At 41.6% G+C, this 23,761-nt stretch overlaps 1 protein-coding gene and 1 long non-coding RNA gene across 4 annotated transcripts in view; both read right to left on the bottom strand.

The window, feature by feature from the left end:
* Window positions 1-23,761, bottom strand: part of LOC143145887 (neural cell adhesion molecule 2) — a 416,497-nt gene that overhangs the window by 248,897 nt on the left and 143,839 nt on the right. The window lies entirely within an intron of this gene.
* On the bottom strand, window positions 14,274-15,233 carry LOC143145484 (uncharacterized). Its single transcript, XR_012991700.1, has 3 exons — window positions 15,128-15,233; window positions 14,514-15,026; window positions 14,274-14,423 (listed from the first exon to the last, which is right to left on the bottom strand). It is a non-coding gene; the product is annotated as an uncharacterized LOC143145484 (long non-coding RNA).

Here is a 23,761-nt window from a genome sequence, read left to right as displayed (position 1 = left end):
TTCTGACTCCGCGGAATTGTAAGAAACATTTTCGCAAGGCGAGACCGAAGTCGACGACGCGACGTCGCGCTAAAAATTAATTGCACGCTCGCTCGGTACATTTATGTTGCGCTCATTCAATTTACTTCGCCCGTATTTTCCAGTATTTCTCGGGGAAGGTCGTTTCAACGTTAAACTGCGCCCGCGTTCCCTACGTGTGCCATTAAATGTTGACATTTTTGTCAGGTTCTCGGTCTAGAATTTTTTTTCCTTTTCCCTCGATTAAGAAAGATACTCTTCGCATTCGATAAGTGTAAACTTCGATAATTGCACCGCTATTTACTAGTTCATTTCTAGCGTTAAAATTTATCCGAACGTAAATCAGCGCGTTGCGGAATAATATAATTTTTCCATGTAGAATCTGTTGCGACGTAAACGTATTATTTTAAACGCTCCTGATTCCAACATCGTCCAAATGTAAACCAACTCGTTACAGAATAATATGATTTTTCCGCATAAAACCCATATCGACGTAAAAATATTATTTTCAACATTCTCTTGGCTGTAGCATATCGATTATTAAAAACAAAATTAATTACTTTGCGCGTAAAAATAATCTCGAATAATAAGGATCTACAATAATAAATACACATTTATATTCGGACGAAACAAAATGAGCCAGCTTGGAAGCTTTCCGTGAATTATTATTTTCTTTTTCATTGTACTTCGGTGTTCGTTCCTATTGCATCGTTAATAATTTCTAAATTTTATTACTCTTGCCATGCAAGAGGCCGTAACAATGTTTTCTACTTACCAACGTAAATGAAGCAAACAGGACTCTGCTCGTGAATGTATATTTGCGAAGATACCCGCGACATTCGTTTTTATCTTGCTACTCCAGAGACGAGCTTGTCTACCCCTGGAATTCTTTCTCGGTCACGGAATGGTATCCTTATCGAATAAGAACGCATTCATGTCGGGCGGTAAAATCGTGCACGTAAAATACACAACGTAGAACAATCCCAACTTCATCGACACAAAGAACCCGATCCACGCACGGACTGCGTTAAAATTCGAAAAATATTTAATTGGAAACTGGACTCAAATGTATACAAACGACCCGCAATTCCGTTTAAATTAATATCGGTCGCGCCGGTATTACATAGCATTGTTATGCGTAGAGTTCTCGATTGGATTCCATGAATATGTTGTTCAATTAATTTCTGGCGAATGAAAAACATATCCTGTTTACCTTCGCCCATGAAAATGAGTTTTCCAATTGTTACGAGGGGAACGGAAATGCGAACGAATGAGCGGAGAAGAAACGATTATGTCCGACTTGAAATTTTCAGAAAACACTTCAAACGTTATTAACGGGTTAATAAGAATCGCAGACGATACCGAGCGTTTCGAAATCCAGTTACGGTCTCATTTTCAGTTGCTAACTCCACTCGACCAATTGCTGGAAACGAGCGATTCCTTCTGTAAAACACCGTCTAACGTTTCCCTTCAACTTCTCGTTCCGACAACTTCCACGAAACAGCCGACAGCAGGATTCACTGAACGTCCAGCACTCCCCTTGTTTCGCGGAAGGGTATTTTCCTCTTCGTAGAACATCGTTTTAGATTTTATCCGCAGTCTATTCAGAACTCTTGGCTGTTTTCGTGGCCCTGTCACTGCAAATGAAATTTGTTGGCTATTGTCGGCCGAAGTAGTGCTCATTCGACGCTGCAGTGTACATATGTCCTGTTCGCGTGTCGAAAGAATGAATTTCATGAAATTGTACCATAGGGATTGCAAAGAAAAATAGCCGAGCATGTAACATAACCTTTAACAGTATCTACACGACCTAACGGTTGCATAACTTACCGTTAATTAAAAAAACAAAATTAAACTGTACTTCGATTTTCTTTTTCTAATCGATATCGAAATTATCATCACAAGAAGGTGTACCTTCTACGTAATTAACGAAAAGTGTGTACTTGAAAGTGAGATAAGCGCGTCTCAACGGTAAGTGCATTTTTTCGAGTCGCGAGGTATACGTCATGCACGAAACGCCGAGGAAATCGTTGAAATGATTTATTTCGTGCTACATTTATTACTGCACCTGATACCGACCAATTTCGAAGCGTGGACGCTTATTGTTCTCACGAAGTAATCAATGAACAAAGGGAATATTTCCCGTTTAATATATTATTATCGTTATTTGTAGGATCGAGGAGGGGAGATATAATACCGAACAATCTAAAACCGGGACGTCGAGCGCGTTCTTGAAGCAGGACACTGTTATTAAACCAAACCGGGAACAGTATCTAAATTCTGTCTAAATGTCATCCTTCCCTTTGGTAGGCTCTGGTGTGCACACCAGGCCAGTTTTCGGGACCCCGAACCTTCCGCAGCCTCAGTATTATGTAGCGCTACCGCGATAATCAAGCCACGGTGCACGCTACATCCGGCATAATGTAATCGATTAGGCTTGGTTCTGTCGCACGTACTCCCTCCACCGTCCCCGTCCATCCCCATTTTCAGATTGCAGCCCGCGCTATAGCCTAGCACCGCGCGCCGAATACAAGAGTGGGGAAAAAAACCACTGCTACCATCACCATCGTCGTCGTCGTCGTCTTTGTAGTCGTCAAAGCTTTCAAGAAACGAGCAACGGATCGGCGCTTTTCTATTTTTCTGCAATCGCAAGCTCGCTAATTAATGCTTATCTTACGCCCCGCAAGTTTCTTTTCGTTCCCGATGCCAGGTGAACGTACTCTAAATCGTTGGGAGAGGTTCCACGGGGTTTTGCGTTCCTTCTTTTCCTTGTAATTAACTAATTAGCGATTGTTTTCCATCGGACTGCACATCCTGAAGGTGACGCTCGAGCTTTGGACTTGACCAGTAACCCCCTCCTCCACGCCCCGCGAAACACTTTGATCACGATTTCGTCGCGCCACAACGAAACGAATAAGAATGGCGCACATAGAGCGTTTCAAAAGTTTTCGGCGGGCATATTGGCCTGTGTGACGGGCGTGTGTAGGCGTTTGTTTGCGTTTCAATATGTTTGCACGTGGCCGCATATATTTGTATGTATTTGCACGCATTCGCACGCGACTCGCCCGTATTTAAATGATTCACATTTGTAAATGTTGGTGTTCCCCGGTGTTTGCGCGCAATATATTTGCACGTGTTTGTACTCCCTGGTGAGAATACGTCTACAGACATTTGCATACGGTTATATATACATATTTGTGTATATAGTTGTAGATGTTCATACGTGTCACTGCACGATTCTACGTGTTTACGTAAGAGGTGTTTGGACGTGTTTGGACGTTTTCACGTGTGTGTACATGTGTGTTGGTATTCGTACGTACCTTCACGTGTGCTTACACGATTTTGTATCTTCTGCAAATACTTTTACACGTTCGTATATACATTTCTACCGATCGAAGATTGCACATGGTTGCAGATGTTTGTAGACGTTTAAACGACTGCAACGCATTCGTGATTGTTTGTAAAAATAATCTGCGGACATTTTTGTTCCCGAATCTGTACGAACTGTACACAAAATCGCGGCAGTGAATTCGACAGGTGCTTCCGCGTTTCTTTTTCTCCCGTAATTAACTAATTAGCGATTGTGTCCGGCCGGTCGGTGCATCCCGTGGGTGACGCCCGGGGCTTCGTTCGGTCAGCTCACCGTCGACCTCGATTTTTTGCGAGCCACGGCAAAATGAAAAAGCGCCGACGGAGTGGGTGTTGCGATAGTTTCTTTCAATTTTTTTTTTTAATCTTTTTTCGTAATGAAAAGCGCCCCGTTGAAAATCCCGCGGCTTTTCGGATTTTCGTTCGATATTTCGAACGAGTGGCATCGATCGCTAAACCTTGGTTCCGTTTACGACCCCAATTTTTAACTTCGGTTTTCATATCGCATCCTGCGAGCGCTTTTGATATATATACGGGCGCGCTCACACACACACACCCACGACCTTACATATACATCTGTATATATTCATTTCCCTTATAATTCATAAAAGGGAAACACACAGATTTGACATCGTTTTTTAATCGAAAGCGTGTTTTCGAGCATCCACGCGATGGAACAACGCGAGAGAGGAAGTAGCGGACGAGGTGGAGAATAAAATCGACTGTGCGTTTGGTAATGTACATCTATATTTTTCGTCTACAGTATCGAGGCACGTGCTCGTAAACTTGCCTCGCAATTTGCAGATTAAAAGTGACGATGTACAACTCCACCGCGATACACAGGGATCCGCGTTAAAACCCAAAATATTGACGACATTTCGGAGTGTTGCGTAACCTCGTAAAATTCCCGCTTTTTATAAGAGAAAGCAAATGAGACTGTTTATTGCGGCCCTTGCAACCGGTTTTACAACTCTTCTATCGGTTCGTCGACATTCCTTCCCACCTGAAATCGAACACTGGCAACAACCCCTCTTACAAGCAAGGATAACGGAATAAACGGCGATAAAATTTAACTGCCTGGACCTTTTGCATATAAACGTACACTTTGCTGTTACCAGTGAATCGAATAAATTGATTCACACATAAAAATAATAATAAAGATAATAATAATAATAATAATAATAATAATAATAATACTTATTTACTGTTCAGAAATTGTACATAAAAGTAATTAGAACCTAACAAAAAATAAATAAGAAACTTATTTATTATTTCAAAAATATTTCTGTCAGCGAATAGGACTACTCTTTTCGATGACAAATAATAATATTCAACGCAGAACGTAAATAAATAATACGAATAAAATTTGATATTCGGGGCGGCAAATAGTTTCCTGGCAAAAATCTCTGAAATATCGTCCAATTTTTAGGATTCCAAAACTAGAACAGGCTAGAGGCTGTTTTGACCTTTTTTTTTTTTAACGATACTATACGTTCAATTAAAGTAACGTTCGTTTCCACGGTTGAAGTTTGCAGTAAGCTTTGAAAAAATATTTTTATACTCACGATCGTCGCAGAACTTGCAATCGTGGAACGTTACAAAAGGGTTACTAGTTGGGCTCGGATCGGTACTAGTCCTTGCTGTTCATACCATTTTTTTTTTTTTTGCCTCGCGTATTGATAACTGCAGCACACGCCTCCTATCAGGGGATCTGACGCCACGCGCGAACATCCTCGCGACGATTAAACGCGCCTCGGTTCGCCACAAGAGGCGTACCTAGCCCCAATTCGTGCATTCGTGATTGTTTCGAGCAAGTGCCACTTGCCGTAACCGTCGAACGTGACTTTTACTTAAGCAACGGCAGCCCCTTTTGTTTCAACGATGAGAAACCAACGGGCCGACGCGTCCAAGTGTCGTAGACACCATCTTCCAGCCCACTTATCCCCATCCCTCGCCGTTTGCCTTGTAACCTACCAGCTGGGGGAGAACATGATCGCCCTGTAACGAATGAATTCCAAACGTTGCTTCTTCGACGATATTCGAGACTTCAAAATGTTTTACGTCGAATACACCAGATAGTCTATTTAAAAAAATAATGATCAGACTTTGTTCCATTGCTTATCGTCCACAGGGTGTATAACGAGATGTTTGTCAATGGTTTGGCCAGAGATTGATAAATTTTGATTTAAAAAAAAAAAAGAATACGGGATGAAACGTTGTAACTTTATGAAATATTGTCACAGAGATTGTTGGGAGAATGTGGAAAAACGATTAGAAATAATTGCTCGGTTGACCCTTGTGTACGTGTTGAGTGTTTTGAAAGTTTTCGATAAGAGACCGTGCTTTGAGAGAGGGATGCAAATGTCGAAGTAACTTTTTTTTTAATCCAATGAAGATAAAAGAGACATTGTCAGGGGAATAGAGAAAAGATTTAGAGACGATTTATTGCTTGAATAACCCTTCTGTGGAAGTTGAACATTTTCAAAATTTTCGATAAGAGTTCATAGTTTAAAAGAGGAGTGGGGGAACATGTTTTTGGTCCAGACTCTGAAATTGTTAGGAGAACGTATGATAGCAATGATTTAGGAATAATTCGATAACTGGACAATCCTTCTATAGATGTTGAATATTTTAAAAAAGTTTCGATAAGAGTTTGTACACTAAGTATGATTCAGTACTCAGTAGATAACTAGTCAAATTAATTATTCTTAAACCGTTCTTTCGGGAATTGTCTGCCCCTTAGGAACAAATCGAACGATTTTGTCATTCGATTCGTAGAATCGTATCATGGTTACGAAGACCGAGGGTAATTGAAGATCGCTCTTAGCACGCAAAAATTGTGTTGGGATATCTTTCTTTCTCGTAACTTCCTTCGAATTTCCTTATCTCGCGTTCACCAGGCAATTAACGTAATTTGTCGAACCCGGACCAGAGCAATTACTTTCCGAGGATTTTTAAAGTCTTTAAAACTTCGCTGTAATCCGGGGGGGGGGGGTAGTGGCGGAGAAGGAAGAACGGGGTTCCGATCGTCTCGGATTACGAAGGGTTCTGTTGTAAATCGTCGAAGAGAACACCGAAACAGTGAAATTACCAGGATAAAAAACAATGCCGAGGAAAAGGTGGAAAATTAACTGCCGCTTAGATCCGCCCGTGAAACATGCTGGTAAGATACAAAATTTATAGCCATGCTGATACTTTTTAACCCGTTACGAACTTAACGCAAAGAAACTGGCACGATGCACCGTAAGTACCGTTGAAAGCTCAGCGAAAAATTCCACGATGGAGCTTTTAACGATTCCTCCGCGAGAATTACCCAAAAAAAGGGATCGAAAAATTGAAAAAAAAAAAAGATACAGAACCATCTTTCAGAGACTCGATTCTGCACTTGGACAGCCCTAAATTCTTCACAATGTGTATTCGCTCTTTCTGTACAATTCTATCCATGTTCAACAATTCTCCACACACTCGTAATTCGTACAATACTTGAGTACCTATGTTTAATTCTACCCACACATTCTTTCGGTTAACCTTTCATGCTCCGGGGCTCCGTGAGGAAGAACAAAACCGAGCGAGCATAATTATATTCGCCAAATAACGCAATTTCTTCTTCTCCGCGTGCCAAAAAAAAAGAAAAAAAAACCAAAGAATAATTACTTACACGCATATTTGTCCTACATAAACGAAGGAGACCCTCTGAACTCGCCAGCAACGTCTAAGAGCCCCTATAGTGGATCTATCGACCCAATGGCGTAGCGTGTTCCGAGACGCATTAAAATTAACCAGACAACCGAAGAATTAATCACCACCTGGCGTCGACCGCACGAAACACGTTCGCGCGAGTAATTATTTGGGGGGGGGGGGGGGGGGGCAACGGAAGCGGGCACGCGAGAACGGAATTCCAAAACGACTGAAAAATTAATTATATGGGCAACCGTGTTGGGCGCGCGAAAGCGACAAAGCGGCTAAAATTCTTCACGGGGCCTCGTCACGCCATTTTTAACATTCGGGACCCAACCCTCGGCCCCCCTCTCAATCTGTAAGGTCGTCATCAACCGCGACAAGGGAAACGGGACAACCGAGGGTTTCATGGGCCACTTCCTCGAACCAGCGCGATAGATGGTCGTTTAATGCACGCGCCTAATTATCTTCCGGTTACTGAATAGGGTTGCGTGTCTACGATGTCTGTACTTATCCATGGCAGTCGTGTTCCACGCTGTGTGTACGTTCCGCCAAACTGACGGCCATCAGCGCGTGTGTACAGCGACTGAGAAAAATATTCGTACGATGTATTATAAAGAAATTCTTTTACTTGTAAGACTGATTTTACCGAAAGCGTGCATGTAGAGTGTAATAGTAGATATATACAGAAATTTGTCCATAGGAAATTTCTTAAGGTGAAATCAAGTCTTGAATGTTTTTTTTTTCCAATTTTTTAATGCAACTTTTCTTGGAACGTTCTTGCAACAGAATAGTAAAGCATTGAGAATTGAACATTTTTCATATGGAAAGTTTTGGTCTATTTCGAATTATTACGAAGTTGTATTTGAAAAATCGAAAAGAAAGTTATAATGTAAAGGCTGATTCACAACGACTTTCATTTTCTTTGTAACTTCGTAATCGTACGAGATACAACCAAAATTTCTTTTACGAAATATGTTTAATTTTTGGTATTCTATTAATTTATTGTGAAAAAATCTTTAAAAAAAAATAGTATTAAAGAAGGAAGAAATGTTGAATTTTCTGGTTTTATTTGTATGTTTTACGTGCACAAAGTTTCATTAAAATTAGACTTGTAGGTTAGGGGAATTTTCTAATGATATGGAGCACGAATACTTCTTTGAGCCATTGTACGTGGATAATGAAGCGACGTGGCTTGGAAACTCCAAACCGGGCCGGCGCTGATCTGCTTCGCGACACGGTTGTCGTGCTTTCCCCAATTTTAAGACCGTGCTGTTGTTGTTTCTGGGTATGTTTATAATGCGATTAACGTGGAAACGTGCTTCTTCCAAGGGAGAAATCTCAAGGAACAGGGATGGAAGCTGAGAGAACACCGTTTGGGCGTGTTTGTGCGTATTTGAATATGTTTGACGGTGTTTTCACGCATTATCATGTGTTTATGCACGATACTAGATATTTGGAGGCGTTTCCAGGTGTTTGTACACGTTGTCGTATGTTTGTCTATGATCGTACATGTTTCTGCATACAATATTATGATCTTGCATGTTTGTACACGATTCTAGATATTTTTGGGCAATTTCACATGCTTTTTCATGTTCTCAGGTGTGTTTACATGTTTCTACATAATCGTGCACAATCGAACATGTTCCTACGTGTATGTTTATATGTTTTCATATGTTTATACACGATTCAACATGTTCCTACGCGCGTCCACATGCTTATACATGTTTATAAACAATTCTACATATTCGTGCACATTTATTTGGTTTTTACAGGAATCTACATGTTTGTAGAAGATGCAATATGGTCCAAAATGATCATACATGTTTGTTCATTGTTACTACATTGTTTGTACAGGTTCGTACGTGTTTGTGCAAGTTACTAATATGATCTTAAATATTTACGCATATTTTTACACGCCTCTGAATGATCGTACACGTTTGTACATTATTTTTGTATTGTTTGAACAGGTTCGTACATGTTTGTAGTATTTCTTCGAGATATTTTACAAGGAGATAAATACCCTTACGAGTTCCAAAGATTCTTCTCCCTTTCATAACCGCCCTCAGTAAACAGTTCATTCTAAATCCAATTTTTCCCCGCAATTTCTCATCACTTTCCGCGCACCGTTCCAAAACTTTCCCCAGGCAAATTTACCCGGAGTGTTAACACAGTCTTATAAATCTCTTCGAAGTGTTTCCCGAGGTTTATTGAAGTCCGCGGAACTTGCCACGCTGGAGCTCGAAAGAATTTTCAACCGCGAAAGAGTTAATAGGCCCCGTCATGACCCGAGTAACAGCACCGAGAATTCGAAAATGGTGGGAAGCCATCTCCAGCGACGCGAACACATAGAAATCTCCGACAACCTCAATAGGTAGACGAAAGTGAGAATTTTCTGATCGATCAAGAGGCTAGCTCGCTCATCTGAAATAACTGGATCAAAATGGTAGAAGTTCGATCTTTCGGGGCAGTTTGAAATCGAACGAAAAGCTCCCCAGGAAAACCAACTCAGACGCAGTTGCTTTTTGTTAGACGGACCTCCAAATGGCTGAGAACACTCCAGATCCGACAGTGATCCTGTAATCTTGGCGAACCTATTGTTCCAAACAATTAGGGAATCGTTCATTCAAACTATTATACTTCGCTGGTCGACGAAGTGCAATATCACAGAGTAACCCGCAACGAGGGTAACGATGAAAATACCGATGGCTCTGCATGTAAAAATTGAATCGAAAACGTGAAGTAATGTCCTATTGTTTCGTTTCTGAGAAAGTCTCTTCCAAATTTTCTCAATTTACACCCATATTTTATTAAAAGTCTAATTTTAATCTTTGCAATTTTTGAATGGATAAAGGCTTCCAATAATAATATAGGTTAAATATTGATATGTCCAGATGATTATTTTCAGAACAATGTATCATTGTTCAACCCGAGAAAATAGGAGATTAGTAGAACAGAATTCCAGGAATAGCAACTTTGTTAGGAATGAGAACCACTGTTTCAGAAGTTACGAGGGAAATTTTTTCTCGATTCTAGGTCTTATCGTGTCAATCTTTCTCACTTACAGAATATGTCACGTTAAATTGTAAGACTACATTTCACTTCTTTGAACATATTTTCGTTATCAGAAAGTTATAAATATTATATATTCTTCGCCAAAGCAGAGTTCCTTATATCATACTTCCAGTCGGCAAGAAATCAACTGGCCGCAAAAAGTTAATAAAAAATTGCTTCCTCCATCTATCTCTTGTCTAGTCGAACGAACCTGCTACAAATATTACTCAAACCCCTCCAAAGATATAGATATTCCCGTGTATATTAATTTCTTATCGGTAGAAGTTCCATTAGAGTTATGAACAAATATTCGTGACTAAATTTTCTATAGTATAGTACGTCACAAGAAATTTAAATAAATTTATTCCCGAAGAGGCCACAAGGAGTGAAAGTGTAAAGTAGAAAGTAGAAGACTTCTGTCGAGTGACCTTGAACGGCCAATCTATCTGGTGTTGACTCAACTGATTTCTCAAGTCATATTCAAAGACGATTATCTCAGAAGCAGAGACTCGTATTAAAAAATTCTCTTCTATCTTTTTTGTTTAATTTCAGACGGAGAATCGACTTGTATTTATCAATATCGCTATCTCTATAGGAGAACTCGTATCTTACATTTAATAGAATATTGTACATTTAATACAAAAATTCCATTCCACAAATTTAATCTTTCATTCCTTCCAAGACCACCGTATTATGTTTACCAATATTGCTATCTATCCGCAAATATCGTAATCGTTCGCAGTGGTGTTTGTTCTACTATAGATTAAACGACTCGAAACCAGATTGGGAGTAATATCATGTTCCGTTTCACGATGGGAGAAAGAAAATCGAAGCGGAACTATACGGTCTCGCAGGTGGCGGTTTGAGAACACTTTATCCAACAGAGTTACGTTTACGAAGAATTGCGCGCCTATGGCTGTCGCGCGCATGTACGTAATCTGTGTCGAGCCTAACGTGCGTCGGCATACGACAAACCGAATCCATAAGCTCGACTCTCGTATTCTCTTTCTGCATATCGAATCGCGCTCGTCGTCTATAAACGACGACCGTCACGATTCGCGGCTTAAACTACTCCCGGCTCGTGCGAACTTTGTCAATGCCGCATCGATTAGCGATTAATAATTGACGAAGCTTTGTCGTGGCTCTCGTCGGCCAACGAAGAGGGCAAATTTTTACGCAGCGAGAACAGTAGAAACGCGATGAATTGTTTCGAGGCTCGCAAACATAGAGGAAAATTAAACGCTTCTTGGATAAACATCGAGAACCGACGGCGTGTGCGTGTGTGTGCAATGTCGGCCAGATGAATTAAAACGCAGCGACCGGACGTTATATTTGTCTTTACTTTCGCGAACATCCGCGTCTTTCGATTCGCACTCGAGCGCCATCAAAATCGATATGCGCCTTTGTTAAAGAGAGCTATGCACCGCAACATCGAAAACCAATGTTTTCCTTCCAATTTTTTAATCGAACACTCTCCATTTCCAACACTTTCGCAAATTGATACGAAATAAATGGTAAGTGTACAAATTTCAGGTTCCACATGAGTGAAATAGGAACGGATCACAAGATCAAAACAATATTGACAACTTCTCAAATGACTATAGAAACTTAAGGTTCGAAAGAATAGTCTTGTAATATTTTTCAAACGGAACATGTAATTGTATTTTGAAATTTTACAGAAGTGTAACATTTTTCCAAGTAGACGGGAAGTGATTACTACTATGTTAGTTCTATTCTATGCTACTCACAGAGTCAAGAAGCCGAAAGAATGGCTGTTCAAAAACCCAAGAAGACATACTATCCTCCACAACTATTCCACCGTGGACTATTCTCCAGACCTGGCCACTCTGTCCCTCTTTCGGATGTATTCTTCATTCGTTTCTTCCAGCCATTCTCACGCAGCTTCCTATTCTCCACCTGAGACATCCCCACAATTTAACATTGTGCAATTAAACATTGATGCGAGGACGAGGTGTTCAATGGAAAATTGATATTTTACAAAAGCATGCCGTCTCGGGTTCGTTCAACCCGTCGTATACCACGAAGTTGATTTCATGGGCCACTTGCTGGATACGACGTCAACCGATCCGAATCCTTTAACTTTCAGCGGTTACTACATTGGTTACACGTCTCGGTGTACACCTGTGTGGACCTCATAGCCTGTGCGCGCTCAAAGACGAATTGGTTGCCCCGTGAGCGCGTGCACAACCTCCCTTCTATCCCCTTGCTTGCGGTGTCTTGCGTCTACGATATTTGAAGAAGATCTGTCGGCCACCGATTCCAACTGAATAGCCGTCAGAGGCTTCTGACGATGCCTCTATCGAGCAACTCTAGGTTACAGATCGTAGACTGATGCGGTGTCTCGAGCAAGTTGGTGAAATTGCATGGTACTTTATTGTTACGGATAGTTACTCGAGATACCGGCGAAAGATGACACGAGAATGTCAGCAACGATTTTTCATCCCCAATGTGGATGTGTAACTGTGTAACACGTAGACCATTCTTTTCTATCGGCTACAACACGACACTAGAAAAATACACTATCGCTTAAGCACATTCAAGGTCACCTTAATATTCTTTGAAAGTATAATAAATAAAAACAATTGAAGAAGCATTCAATCGAGCTCGAAATACAATGTATTTCGTGTAAAATATTTCTTAATAAAACACTTTATTATATATTTTGTGTAGCAGTTTATACTGACTCACTCCGTATACTATACTTTAAGTATGAATAAATAGCCACACTGCTTCGATTACTGATATTTGGTAACACGGGACAAAATAAATCGCTGCAGCAATCTTATCGTCAACGTCTTGCGAAATACACCCAGTCAACGTCTCCCACGGAGGAAATACTTTTCGTGGCCCGATTGCAGACAGCAGCTGTGACGCGGTTTCAGCCGCGTTAAAAGGAAGATTAACGCCACACGGTGGTGGCAGTGTAAAGTCGAAGTTTTAGCACGGTGGTGGTCTGGAACGTGACTGCACGGACGTACACGCGCGCCACAGGGATATTAAGATGCGATCAACAAGCGGCGGCTGAACTACACAGACTTTTTCTTTCCACGGCACGTTGCTGCTGTCTGGTGCGCGCGGCACGGTGCATTACTTTGAACTTATTAGCCGCAGTATGAAATTGCGCATAACGGATTCTTCACGCACTCCAATGCCTCTGTATATTATCCCTGTTTCCCTTTCACACTTGTTCGCTTCTTCTCGCCCATCAGATCTGTTTCTCGGACAGCTTACAGTGTTCTCAGATACGAAAATTTGCTCATCAATGGTGCAAAATAATCCACGCGCGAAAATCGAAATAGTTTTGTTTGGAAAAATTGACGAAAATCTACGCGACTGACAAATTCCTCGTGCAAATCTTAACCTAAAAGTCCTTTGCCATTTTGAAATTCGAAGCTCCGTTTTCGAGATACAAGCGGTCGAAATTTCTTTGACGTGCGAGCGCCGCGGTCAGCTGACTTTGTAAATGACGCGCGGAGGTCACATGAGTAAACTTCAAACGCTTATATCTGGAGAACGGAGCGTCGTATCGCAAAATGGTAAAGGACTTTTTAACTTCTTTTTACATATTTTATCTTGTCTTGTTCTTTTTAATGACTTTTTTAAAACTTACTTAGGAAAGATTGTATCGTTATCCGAGTTTCTGTTAACTCTATCTTGGCTGGTTTTACACGAGTGCAGTTCTATTTTCGGTGTATCGTAGAAATTTGTCCGATAAACCCAGAACCGACCTTCCAGTGCTATAAAAGTAATAAGTCTTCTTTCAAGGCAGTGAGTTTCACTTTCCATAAAATTTCAATATCGCAAAAATCTGCTCCATATCTGCTCTTCAGAATACTGTGACACTGTTTGTTGTTTCTTTTCGAAAGATTAAATGGTTGGTGTCCCTCTTCGATTAAAATCGACGGTTTAATCGCGTAACAGTGCCCCGATTGCATCATAGTTTCATGTAACGCACTCGAGAAGATACAGCACCGTGCTTAAATGACTTCCCGTTGAATTAGGAAGTTGAGCTTAATATGCCGCTAATGAAACATTTAAAATGCTAATTTTCAATGCCACAATGCGCCGGCTTAAGCTCTGCGCGCGGCTACATGCACGGCATTCTTGACGCTACCTCAGCGACAATCTGAATAAATAAGTTCCTCCGTCTTCTCTCCATTCCCCCGGTCCAAATAGACTCGAAGCTCTTCTACTTCCGGCGTGTGGCTTGCTTCACGGATGGTTTAAGAACCCTGACTTTAGCGTTATAATAATTTGGGAAACGACTTTTGTAAACGGGGATTCTGGAACACCCAAACGATATAACTTTTTTGTTGCGGAATTTGAATTTTAAATGCTCCACAATCTACGTAACACGTTCACCAACTACTCACCCCATTATCTGCTATGAAGTTCATCAAGGTAAATAAATTTCTCGGTAAATTTGAAAATTAAATCGATCTTTCGAAGTAGACTTAGACGTTCCTCCATTTCTTTGACGAAATCAGCAAACGAGTCAACGCTAGAGATCAAAAAGCAAACATTGTTAGTTCGGAGGCGTCTCTGGATCAATTAAACCTTCCAGGTCACGGCAGCTGGATTCCATCTAATTCTCCGCGTCCCTTACCCCGGTATCGTTATTTACCCTTACTAATTCTCGTTCCGCGAGCAAATGCGCGCACAATGCAATCCGTTACACAACTTCCGGCGATAATTAAGTTCCTGGAGTCCCCGGCAGTTTTATTGAGAAGCGCAGCCGGTAATTTGCATAGGGGTGGCGCGTGGCCAGGCACTAAGGTCAACGTCGAAGGGGTTGCATTCGATTGTGGCGCAATCCCACGGCGGTAGGAGTACCACAAAAGGGGTGCAGGAATAATATAATATCCGATTTGCTGTTTTCGAATCCACTAAAGTCGGATAAACGACCGATCAATTTAATTTTTAGTTCACCTTTTCTCGTTGTCACGTTTCAAATGTAAATACATGCAGTAACAAAGATATTACATACAAACGGTGGCCGTTAGAAAACTCAAGGCCACCCCGACATCATTGGAAATGTAAAACGTAAAACAGTAAAAAGGCATTCGTTCAATAGACCCTCTTGAATACAACATATTTCACAGCATTCGTTTCTCGATTACAACGTGTTCGTATTCCCCCCCCCCCCCCCCCCCCCCCTGTTAATAATCGTCGCTGGTCGATACGAAGATCTGAAAAAAATCCGATTTAACGATACCGCGATGTTTGAAAACGGTTATTCCGCCATTGGTCAGGATTTTGCCGCGCGTAAACCGCTGACTAATAGCGTCACTATCGTGAACACGCGTTTTACGAGCGGTACGGTTCGCGCGGAGTATTCTTTATAGCTCCTTGCAGTACCTGGCGAGCCAATGGCGCGAGCCGCGCCGACTAACGTGACCCACTCCGTTGCGCGCATGCGCGACTCTTCGCGGCCGAACCGAGCGAGCCACGTAATTGCGCGCGCACGTACTGCCCCTCCAAAGTGGTTCTCGACATCGTCGACCGGGAACTCCACACGCGTCTTCACATAGAAAACGCCGGGCTAACCCCGTCGTTTACATTGCACTCTGTCGTCACTTCGCTCGAAGCGTTTACAGGTTAAAGGGCGATGTCGTTACGTCGTTAAACGTCGTCCAGGTCCCTAGAAAGTCCTCAAAGGGGTCCAAGCCTCTAAGAAATACGATCGCGTCCGATCTTAGCCAGTTCGGTTGGCCTCTACGCGACTACCGAACGAAATACGACGCTGTAAATTCGAGCTTTGCGGGTTTATGGGACGGGGGACCGGGGGGGGGGGGGGGGGGCAATAGTGACCATCCGTAAAATATCATTTCACGTATCGGAGCCGGACAGGATTAGGAAACCGGAGAATGAAATAACTCCGGGCGACGAGTCGGGAGCGGGAAGCTTCTAAATTCGTTATAAAAGACGAACGATGTCCCGGGAGCTCGATGAAATTTGAATACGCCGAACGAATAGGGGTTGGGCGAAATTGAATTGGTTTGGTCCGAGGGAACCGATCCGCTTCGTTGGTCCTTTTTTATAATTTTAGCAGAAACTGGCGTTGACCGAGTGCGAAACAATCGAATAGGGGAAACAAACGAGGGGGGAAGATGGAGTGCCTGGCGCGATCGATGGGTTACAATGATGGGAGTTTATGTGGAATTGATAGTGATCGTTTCTGTGTTTGTAATTTCCGATCGTATGTGTCTGCTCGCTCACTTATTTCTCGATCCGGTCATCTTAGTTGCATATGCAACTGACCGGCTCTACAGCTGCTCTAAACGGTCAGTTATGTCTCGTTTATATTTTCCTCGACAACACTTAACAGGTGTCGTCTTTGTGTGTACAAGTTGATATACCTCTGCCCATACCAGTTCAAACAGCAAAGATAAACTTGAGGAAAATACCCCCCCCCCCCCCCTGCGAGTGGCAATTTTAAACGGCTCCCTACAGCCCAATATTCCCACAGTTTCCTGACCGCATGAAGGAAGTTCCAAAATGACCATTTTCGGTCCATATCGAAAAACGATCATTTTCACGCACGCACAAAATTGTTTTTTTCCGACTAGCGCCAGAAACGGTCATTTTCGAACACTTTGCTCACGATTGCGTTTGCATCGAACCAATGCGATTATTATTTTCAAACAGTGACGCTGGAAATAGAAAAAAAGAAAAGAATTCGTCCGATGTTTAATTTCGCGCGACCGCTATGTAATAATTCATAATGTTACCGCAAGTTCACGTGGGAGCTGCCGCGAATTAAGCTTATTGTCCGGCAAAAATGGCGCGCTAATTTCGCGACTCGTGCGTCCTCCCCCGCGTGTTTGCCAGTAAATCAAAGTACTTTTAATGAAGCCTTCACGGTAAATTACCATTTTTGTTTCTCTCGTAACAAGCGCGAGCTCGTCGCTGGATTATGAAGCCCGACGCTCGGCGTTTCCGCTCCACAGCTGCTTCTCGTCCATGTCGGGATGGAAAAAAATTGTTTCAGATCGGTTTAGAAATATCACAAACCATGAAGGAGGATAGTGAAAATAATCGCGATAAAGATTAAATATTTTCGACACGGTTAAATAAAGTAGACCGTACCGCGTGATTTGTGCACGGTATTTCTCTCCAATTCGTTCGAAATTTCCTCGGTACTCGAATATAATATAATCGAAATATGGTAAAAATGTTACCCTACCGATGGAATATTTACGTTGTCAATAGTCTGGTAAAATATGGAGGATTCAGAGCATATTCTCAAGCTGTTGGAATAGACAGGGAACACGGAACGGTTTGTTCGGATGTTGAGACAGGTAAAACATAGAATAGTCTATTCAAATTTTAGGCTAGTTGGAATTCGGAATGCCAATCCCTCGTACACGAAGTACGATAGGGGATAGGTACTCGTTAGCGATATTGGGTTTGGAAATAGCACCTCAGATGCACCTCGCCTCTTGCTTCTTTCGTCACTGGCTACGTATTATAGTGTTACCGTTTATTTTTCTTCTACAATATTATTATTGTAAACAATATAAGATACGTTATTTATATTTCATATTATATATTTTACATTAAGCCACGTCCAAACAATAGATACACTATTTATTTTTACATTATCTATTCTATACTTTTCTATTACTAAACTTTTCATAAAATATTAAAATACATGAGTTGCTAATGTCCCTATATTTCCCCAAATTCTCCCTCTTCAATTTTGTACTGTCATTCTTTATCAAATTTTTCTTTCTTTCTCAATCTTTATCAATCTATTGCATCTACAACTCAGCGTTAGTTACAGATTACTTACAAACCTAGAGAGGCACTACTCTATCGGATGGACGATTAAACCTTTGATCGAACGGATTGTCAAGGTCGATTCATGAACGAAAAACCGGGTCTTTGTAATTCCTTCTAGTTCCACGTTCCTGAAAATCACGCGCGAGTTCGCAAATCCAGTTACGGAACACACGTACCGAGCGAAACCAGCAAGTTGAGGCGGCACTTGTCCATCCAGGCTAGTCGGCGAGCTAATTCGGTTTCCATAGAAAACAGAGGGACCTCTCTCGTTAGCTAAACGCGTCGAAACGACGCCACCGTGGTAACTTCGACGACGACTCGAGAATACTCGACGCCCTCCGCAACCCTACTACCCCCATTGCAACCCTCTGCATTCAAAGAGTCCCTTTGGCCGAGGGAATCGCGAGAAAACCCTATGGCGTCCCGTGTTTGCTAATTATGGTCGGACGAGTGGCCACCTACCTTCTTTTGTCACGGTTTGCTTTTTCGAGCTTATGGTTTCGTCGTGGAACAAACGTTAATTGTTAAGTAGCTTTTTCGAGAGCGAAAGCGAGCTTTTCGAAATCGCTCGGATGCTTTTCCAGCGCGATGAAATTCCTCGGTGATGAGATGGGGGTTCGGTTATGGACCAGAGAAAAAAGTTTCGAGGGTGCTGAATATTTTGTGTGTGCTTTTTTCCTTCATCGTTCTCGTATAATATGCGGTGGACGTTGAGAGCAATAGGGAATGCTAGCCAGGAGACGTAACCGCGATTTGACCCTACCGCACCTTCGTACTTTCGTAATATTGTACAGTCTGAGATCAAGTTTCGTGAGTCAGCTTCTCGAGAGCTACCTTCTGTCCATTTCGTGGTGTCACATTATACGGAGATCCATTCGTGTAGGTCGTGGAGTAAGATATCGATCACTGTTCTTTCCTACGAACACGTGGGTGAAAGCTTCGTTTCGAATCATCCCTCTTTAATAATACTGCCAAAGGACTGAATTTCAACTAACTTTTATTCAAAATTATGAAATTGTTAACGGTGCCTCTGTATTCGGTGCCTCGAAATATTCAGCGACAATTCTTGAAACGGAGAAATACTTATATTTGTAAATTAATTTGTTCTTTCCTCTTTTAATTGCGCACGTATCTGGTGCAAATAGAAATACCTTTGCTGTCGACACATCTGAGGTTGGTTTGATCTAATTTTTTGCGAACACATCGCAAATCTTTGACACTCGCAATTTTTGTACTCTTTTATTTATTTATTGCACTCATTTCTTTTGTGTGTATATATATCTTTACTCGTAGTTTTACGAATCCTTTTTATGTCCGGGTAAACACCTCTTTTCTTTTGCAATGGCCTAGCAACCCCATTGGTTACTTTATCACTATAAAAAAAATATTTTTCGTACTACAAAAACATGTCAAACGATCGATAAAAACCACGGACAAATCGACCATAACCTACGCTGGGAATAAATTCCCGAAGAGTGCTCAATTTTCCGACGAGGAAAAATCCACTAGTGTTGCCTTTTAAAGACTTTATTATCACAGCTGGCTGACCCGATTTTGTCGCTCGAAGGCGGCGATACTTGTATTTTCAAGTCCTGGTGAGCGTTTTCATGATTCTCGACACCCGATCGAGTCCGAAAGTATTCCGATAGAAAAATTACCAAGTACCGTGGGATCGATCGTGGAATTTTTGTTACTCTCAAAGGGACACCATGCGGATCGTCGAAACGATATGCAAAATTGTCGAGAGGGTTGCTCGCGGTTTCAGTGAACCGTTCACCGATAGCTCGTCAATTTTACGTTGACCGGGTTCCAAGACCGGAGTCAAAACGGTTCGACGAGGAGTAGCTATCGATTCATCGACACCAGCTTTTTCGTAACAGTCCACCCTGTGGAGCTTTTTACTCGTCGCAGAAGAAATATCACTTCTTATCTAAGCGAACTGGAAACGTCTTCATGGGGCATTGTGGAGACTACGTAAGTTATACGATGTCGTTCTGATCTAAAAAGAGAAAGGAGCAGGTGGAGGATGGAGGGAAGCGGATGGTGTCACGTACAATCGGCATCGACGCATTCTCTGCTCGCGATTGGTGCTACAGGAGAACGGAGGATGGTATCGAACCGTGACAGCAAGAAAAAATATTAATAAGCGGAAGAAAATCTGCAGTGTGTAATTTGAATGTTTTAGAATTCTTCGTGTCCGTTTTAGAATCGAGGATAATGTAAAAAATTCACCATCAAAATAAGTACAAAGTGGATAGATAAATCTGCGTAAATCGGAATAAACAATAAATCTTCACTTTTCGAGGTTTTATCTTGAATGTGTACGAGGAGAGCGGGTGATCTTGAACAGTCAACAAATTCTCCGTGTACTGTACATGCGTATTTTTTGGGTCTGAAATCGATCGAACAGCGGACGTTCGTTCGAAACTGATATGAATCCGACACTTTGCTCGACGTAACACGATTCGACGCCACTGCTGACGAACACGAGATGTCCTCAACGATTTCCAACGACAGGGCGAAAAGGGACACCATCAACCGCGGCGTATCCTACACTCTGGTAATTTACGCTCGTCTAAGGTTCACGAAGGCCGCCGAGGACTCTCGAGGATAACGCGAAACGCCACGGGACGGCTGAGACGTAACGCGATAGCGTCGTCGGCAGACCGAGGACCCTTCGCGCCTCGTAGCCGAGTTCAAGAGCACTCGCTTAGGATACGAAGATTGTCAAGATTAGCGACCAATGGCGTGCCTCTGTACGTAGGAACCGATAATACCAAAATTAGCGTACACCGTCGTGTTGTGTTCCGAAAACACGGAGGATCGAGTAATCGTTGCCGAAACTAATGAAAAAGCTTACCAACGTCCGGGCGAATAGTATCGAGGCTAGAAAAGGGGTTTATCGCTGCAACACACGCGGAACACCCTCTATAGCATTCAAAGGTATCCGAAAGCGGAATCTCTCGCGAACTTGTACTACTGTACGCGGTTGGAAAGAATGCACGCGAGAAAAATCCGTCTTCCGGAGCACAAATTGCATTTTCGCGACAATAATACTGCTCGTCGTTAATTCGCAGCAACGATTCTTGAAAATTCTGATCGCAAAATCGAAAATCCACCCAGAGGCATTCTTTCCAATTGTCGATAGAACGTAAGATGATACCGGTGACTGATTGAGAAAAATAGTATCAAGTATTAAGAATCTGAGGTGCGAATCGAAAAGAATTTGTTCAATTTAGGAATGTTTTGAAATGCAATGTACAGTTGGAAGTTGAAAAGATGACTTTTGACTTAAAGGGAGTGCTGTAATGTGTGTAAGGGGAACCTGGACAACGTCGAATCGTTTTTGCTCAGTCACGGATCTTCGAAGACTGTTTAAACTTCCGCAGGTCATCTTCTCACCTTCGCAAAGTACATTTGAGTACACTGCTGTAATATTCTTCTAAAAGTTATATTTCTCTCAAAGTATTCAGCGACCGAAGGTCCATCGAAATCCATTTGTGCTAAAAATCAAATGATTCAATGCGAGATGGAAAGTTTCATTTTACGAGACAGAAATCTCTCACGAAGGTTACGCCAACAAACGAAATCTTAGTTCATCGAGACCCCTGGAATGTCTAATTCGAGACGCCCGAGTTTTGCTAACGGAGTTGCTTGTAGCTACCAAACTAAGGAAAACGTGTTAATTACGAGACAGGACCACTGACAAGAGACTTTTCAACGAGTTTCTAGATCTGGGCGCGCGAGAACCAGGAAATTAGTGTTAATGGAGTGTCGTTAGGTTCGAGACGCGGTCGAAGCACGTCTGAATAATTTAAATGACCAACGACCTCTCCGGGATAAACTAGGGGGGAATTTTAAGACGCTTCCTCCAGACGGCTGGAAACTGCCCCTGCTGTTGGAACTCCTGCTTAATTTAGAGCCTCATCGTCAGATATTTTAATTAAACTCCAGTCGTCTGATAATTCAACAAAAGAGTCGATAGGATCGGTGAAGCGGTAACGCGTGTCCAATTATGCATGTTAGAATATTTCCAAACGCTGGCTCTATCAATGATCTATCCTCCAGCCCCACCTCCGCTGTACCGAATGACCAGGAATATTTCAAGCGACAGATACAGTTATCCACAAAATTAAATAATGAATTATACTCACATGGTCTAAAAAGCACGTTCATTTATTCATTGATAACATTTTTTGATGAACGACCGATGAATGAATAAATATGCAGGTACGGGCTGCATAAAAATAATTTATCACGAAGAATTGGGCAAGCAACAAAATATGATTTTATACAATGATCCATAATGAAACGAAACAAAAATGATACGATAAATTTTCACCTGTGAAAATAAGAGGATACGTGTATTTTGATAATACAAAATTAAATGTACTATTAGAGGCAATTGGGAGTAATATTATCGGAAAGCAAATTCCCTCGGAATGTTTCCAATACTTGTTACAAAGTTAATAATAAATTACTACATACTATTTCTAATTTGACGATGACTAGTAAGCTATTATAATGTTTTTTTTTTTTTTTTAATACGGTGAACGAAGTTCTTGAACAAAAAATAAAATAGGTAGAAAAAGCAAGCAAATCGATATCCTTACGCGAGAAATCATTTTGAAATTGTATTTTGGAGGTAAATGACAAATAAGAAAATAGTGATTAGGATGCATTCCATTATATAAAAAGTGATATTTTGATATCAAGGAACAATACGAAAATTTACTCGAAGAGTAAGTTTTACTTGCGAAGATCTTCACTGGAATTAATACGAGCCACGTCACTAAAACAATGGCCTCGAAACTTTGACTTACTAGTGGCAGACAATGCTACTTACGGCTACCATGATGCGGCTTTTTACTATTCGTTTAATGCAACTAGTAGTATAGTGCCGTACGAGTCAGTCATTAGTGATCGTCGCACAACTTGGTCCAACAACGTTTGAGGCGATGTATCGCGAAATAGGAAATTCCTTAGACTCTCGATTGAGTACTCTTGATCGAAATTTATTTCACAGTTATTATAATTTAATTAATATTGAAATATTCTTCTTGGTCTGACAATGTTCAGGGCGATGTATCGAGAAAGTTAAAAGGTTAAAGTTTCTCAGACTTTCGATGGAGTATTCTTTCTTAAAATTTATACCACGGATATTATAATTTAATAAATACTCAAAACACTCTTTCACTTCTTCGTGGTGGTAAAAGCATGTTGAGAAATGGATAACACCGGGCAAACGTGAAAAATAAAATTCTCGACGACGATATCATCGTGAACAATAAAGACTCCGATCGTTCCCAGTCAGGGAGAAGATATTGTTATTCAGGAGGACGAAAATATCTGTAAGAGACTCTCGAACGAACCCTCGATACCATCAAAAACAACATAAACTGCATCCCACCTCGGTGGAAGTGACGATACCAGGCGTGCATAGAGCGCGCGTAGGAACGCGATATAAAATTCGTCGGGTAATACGAGAATCGTATTGGATCCGAAAAGCTTGCTCGAAATAGGATAGTCGAAACGTATGGTGTTTCTTAAGCATCATAGATATTGATTCGGGAACGCGAAACCGACGAAAAAATATGTGCTAAACATACGTTCGAAATAATACGGTCCTCCACCTTCCAGAGCCAATGGTTCTCAGACTTCCGCATCTATTTACGTTCGCGCAAGCTTCGGAAGTTGAAAATTTAGAACTTGATTAAAGTCTAACGCAGCCTCCAGCTTTAACAGAGAAGCTAACGACTGCTTGGATGAACGGTTTTCTGGAAAATGGACAGGACACGGAGGACCAATTACCTTCGTTCCTGTAATCCCTGGAGCT

This window comes from Ptiloglossa arizonensis, chromosome 4 (genome assembly GCF_051014685.1).
Source record: "Ptiloglossa arizonensis isolate GNS036 chromosome 4, iyPtiAriz1_principal, whole genome shotgun sequence".
Taxonomy (NCBI): Eukaryota; Metazoa; Arthropoda; class Insecta; order Hymenoptera; family Colletidae; genus Ptiloglossa; species Ptiloglossa arizonensis.
The sequence above is the reverse complement of the archived record's forward strand: the minus strand, read 5'-3'. Positions and strand labels throughout refer to the sequence as shown.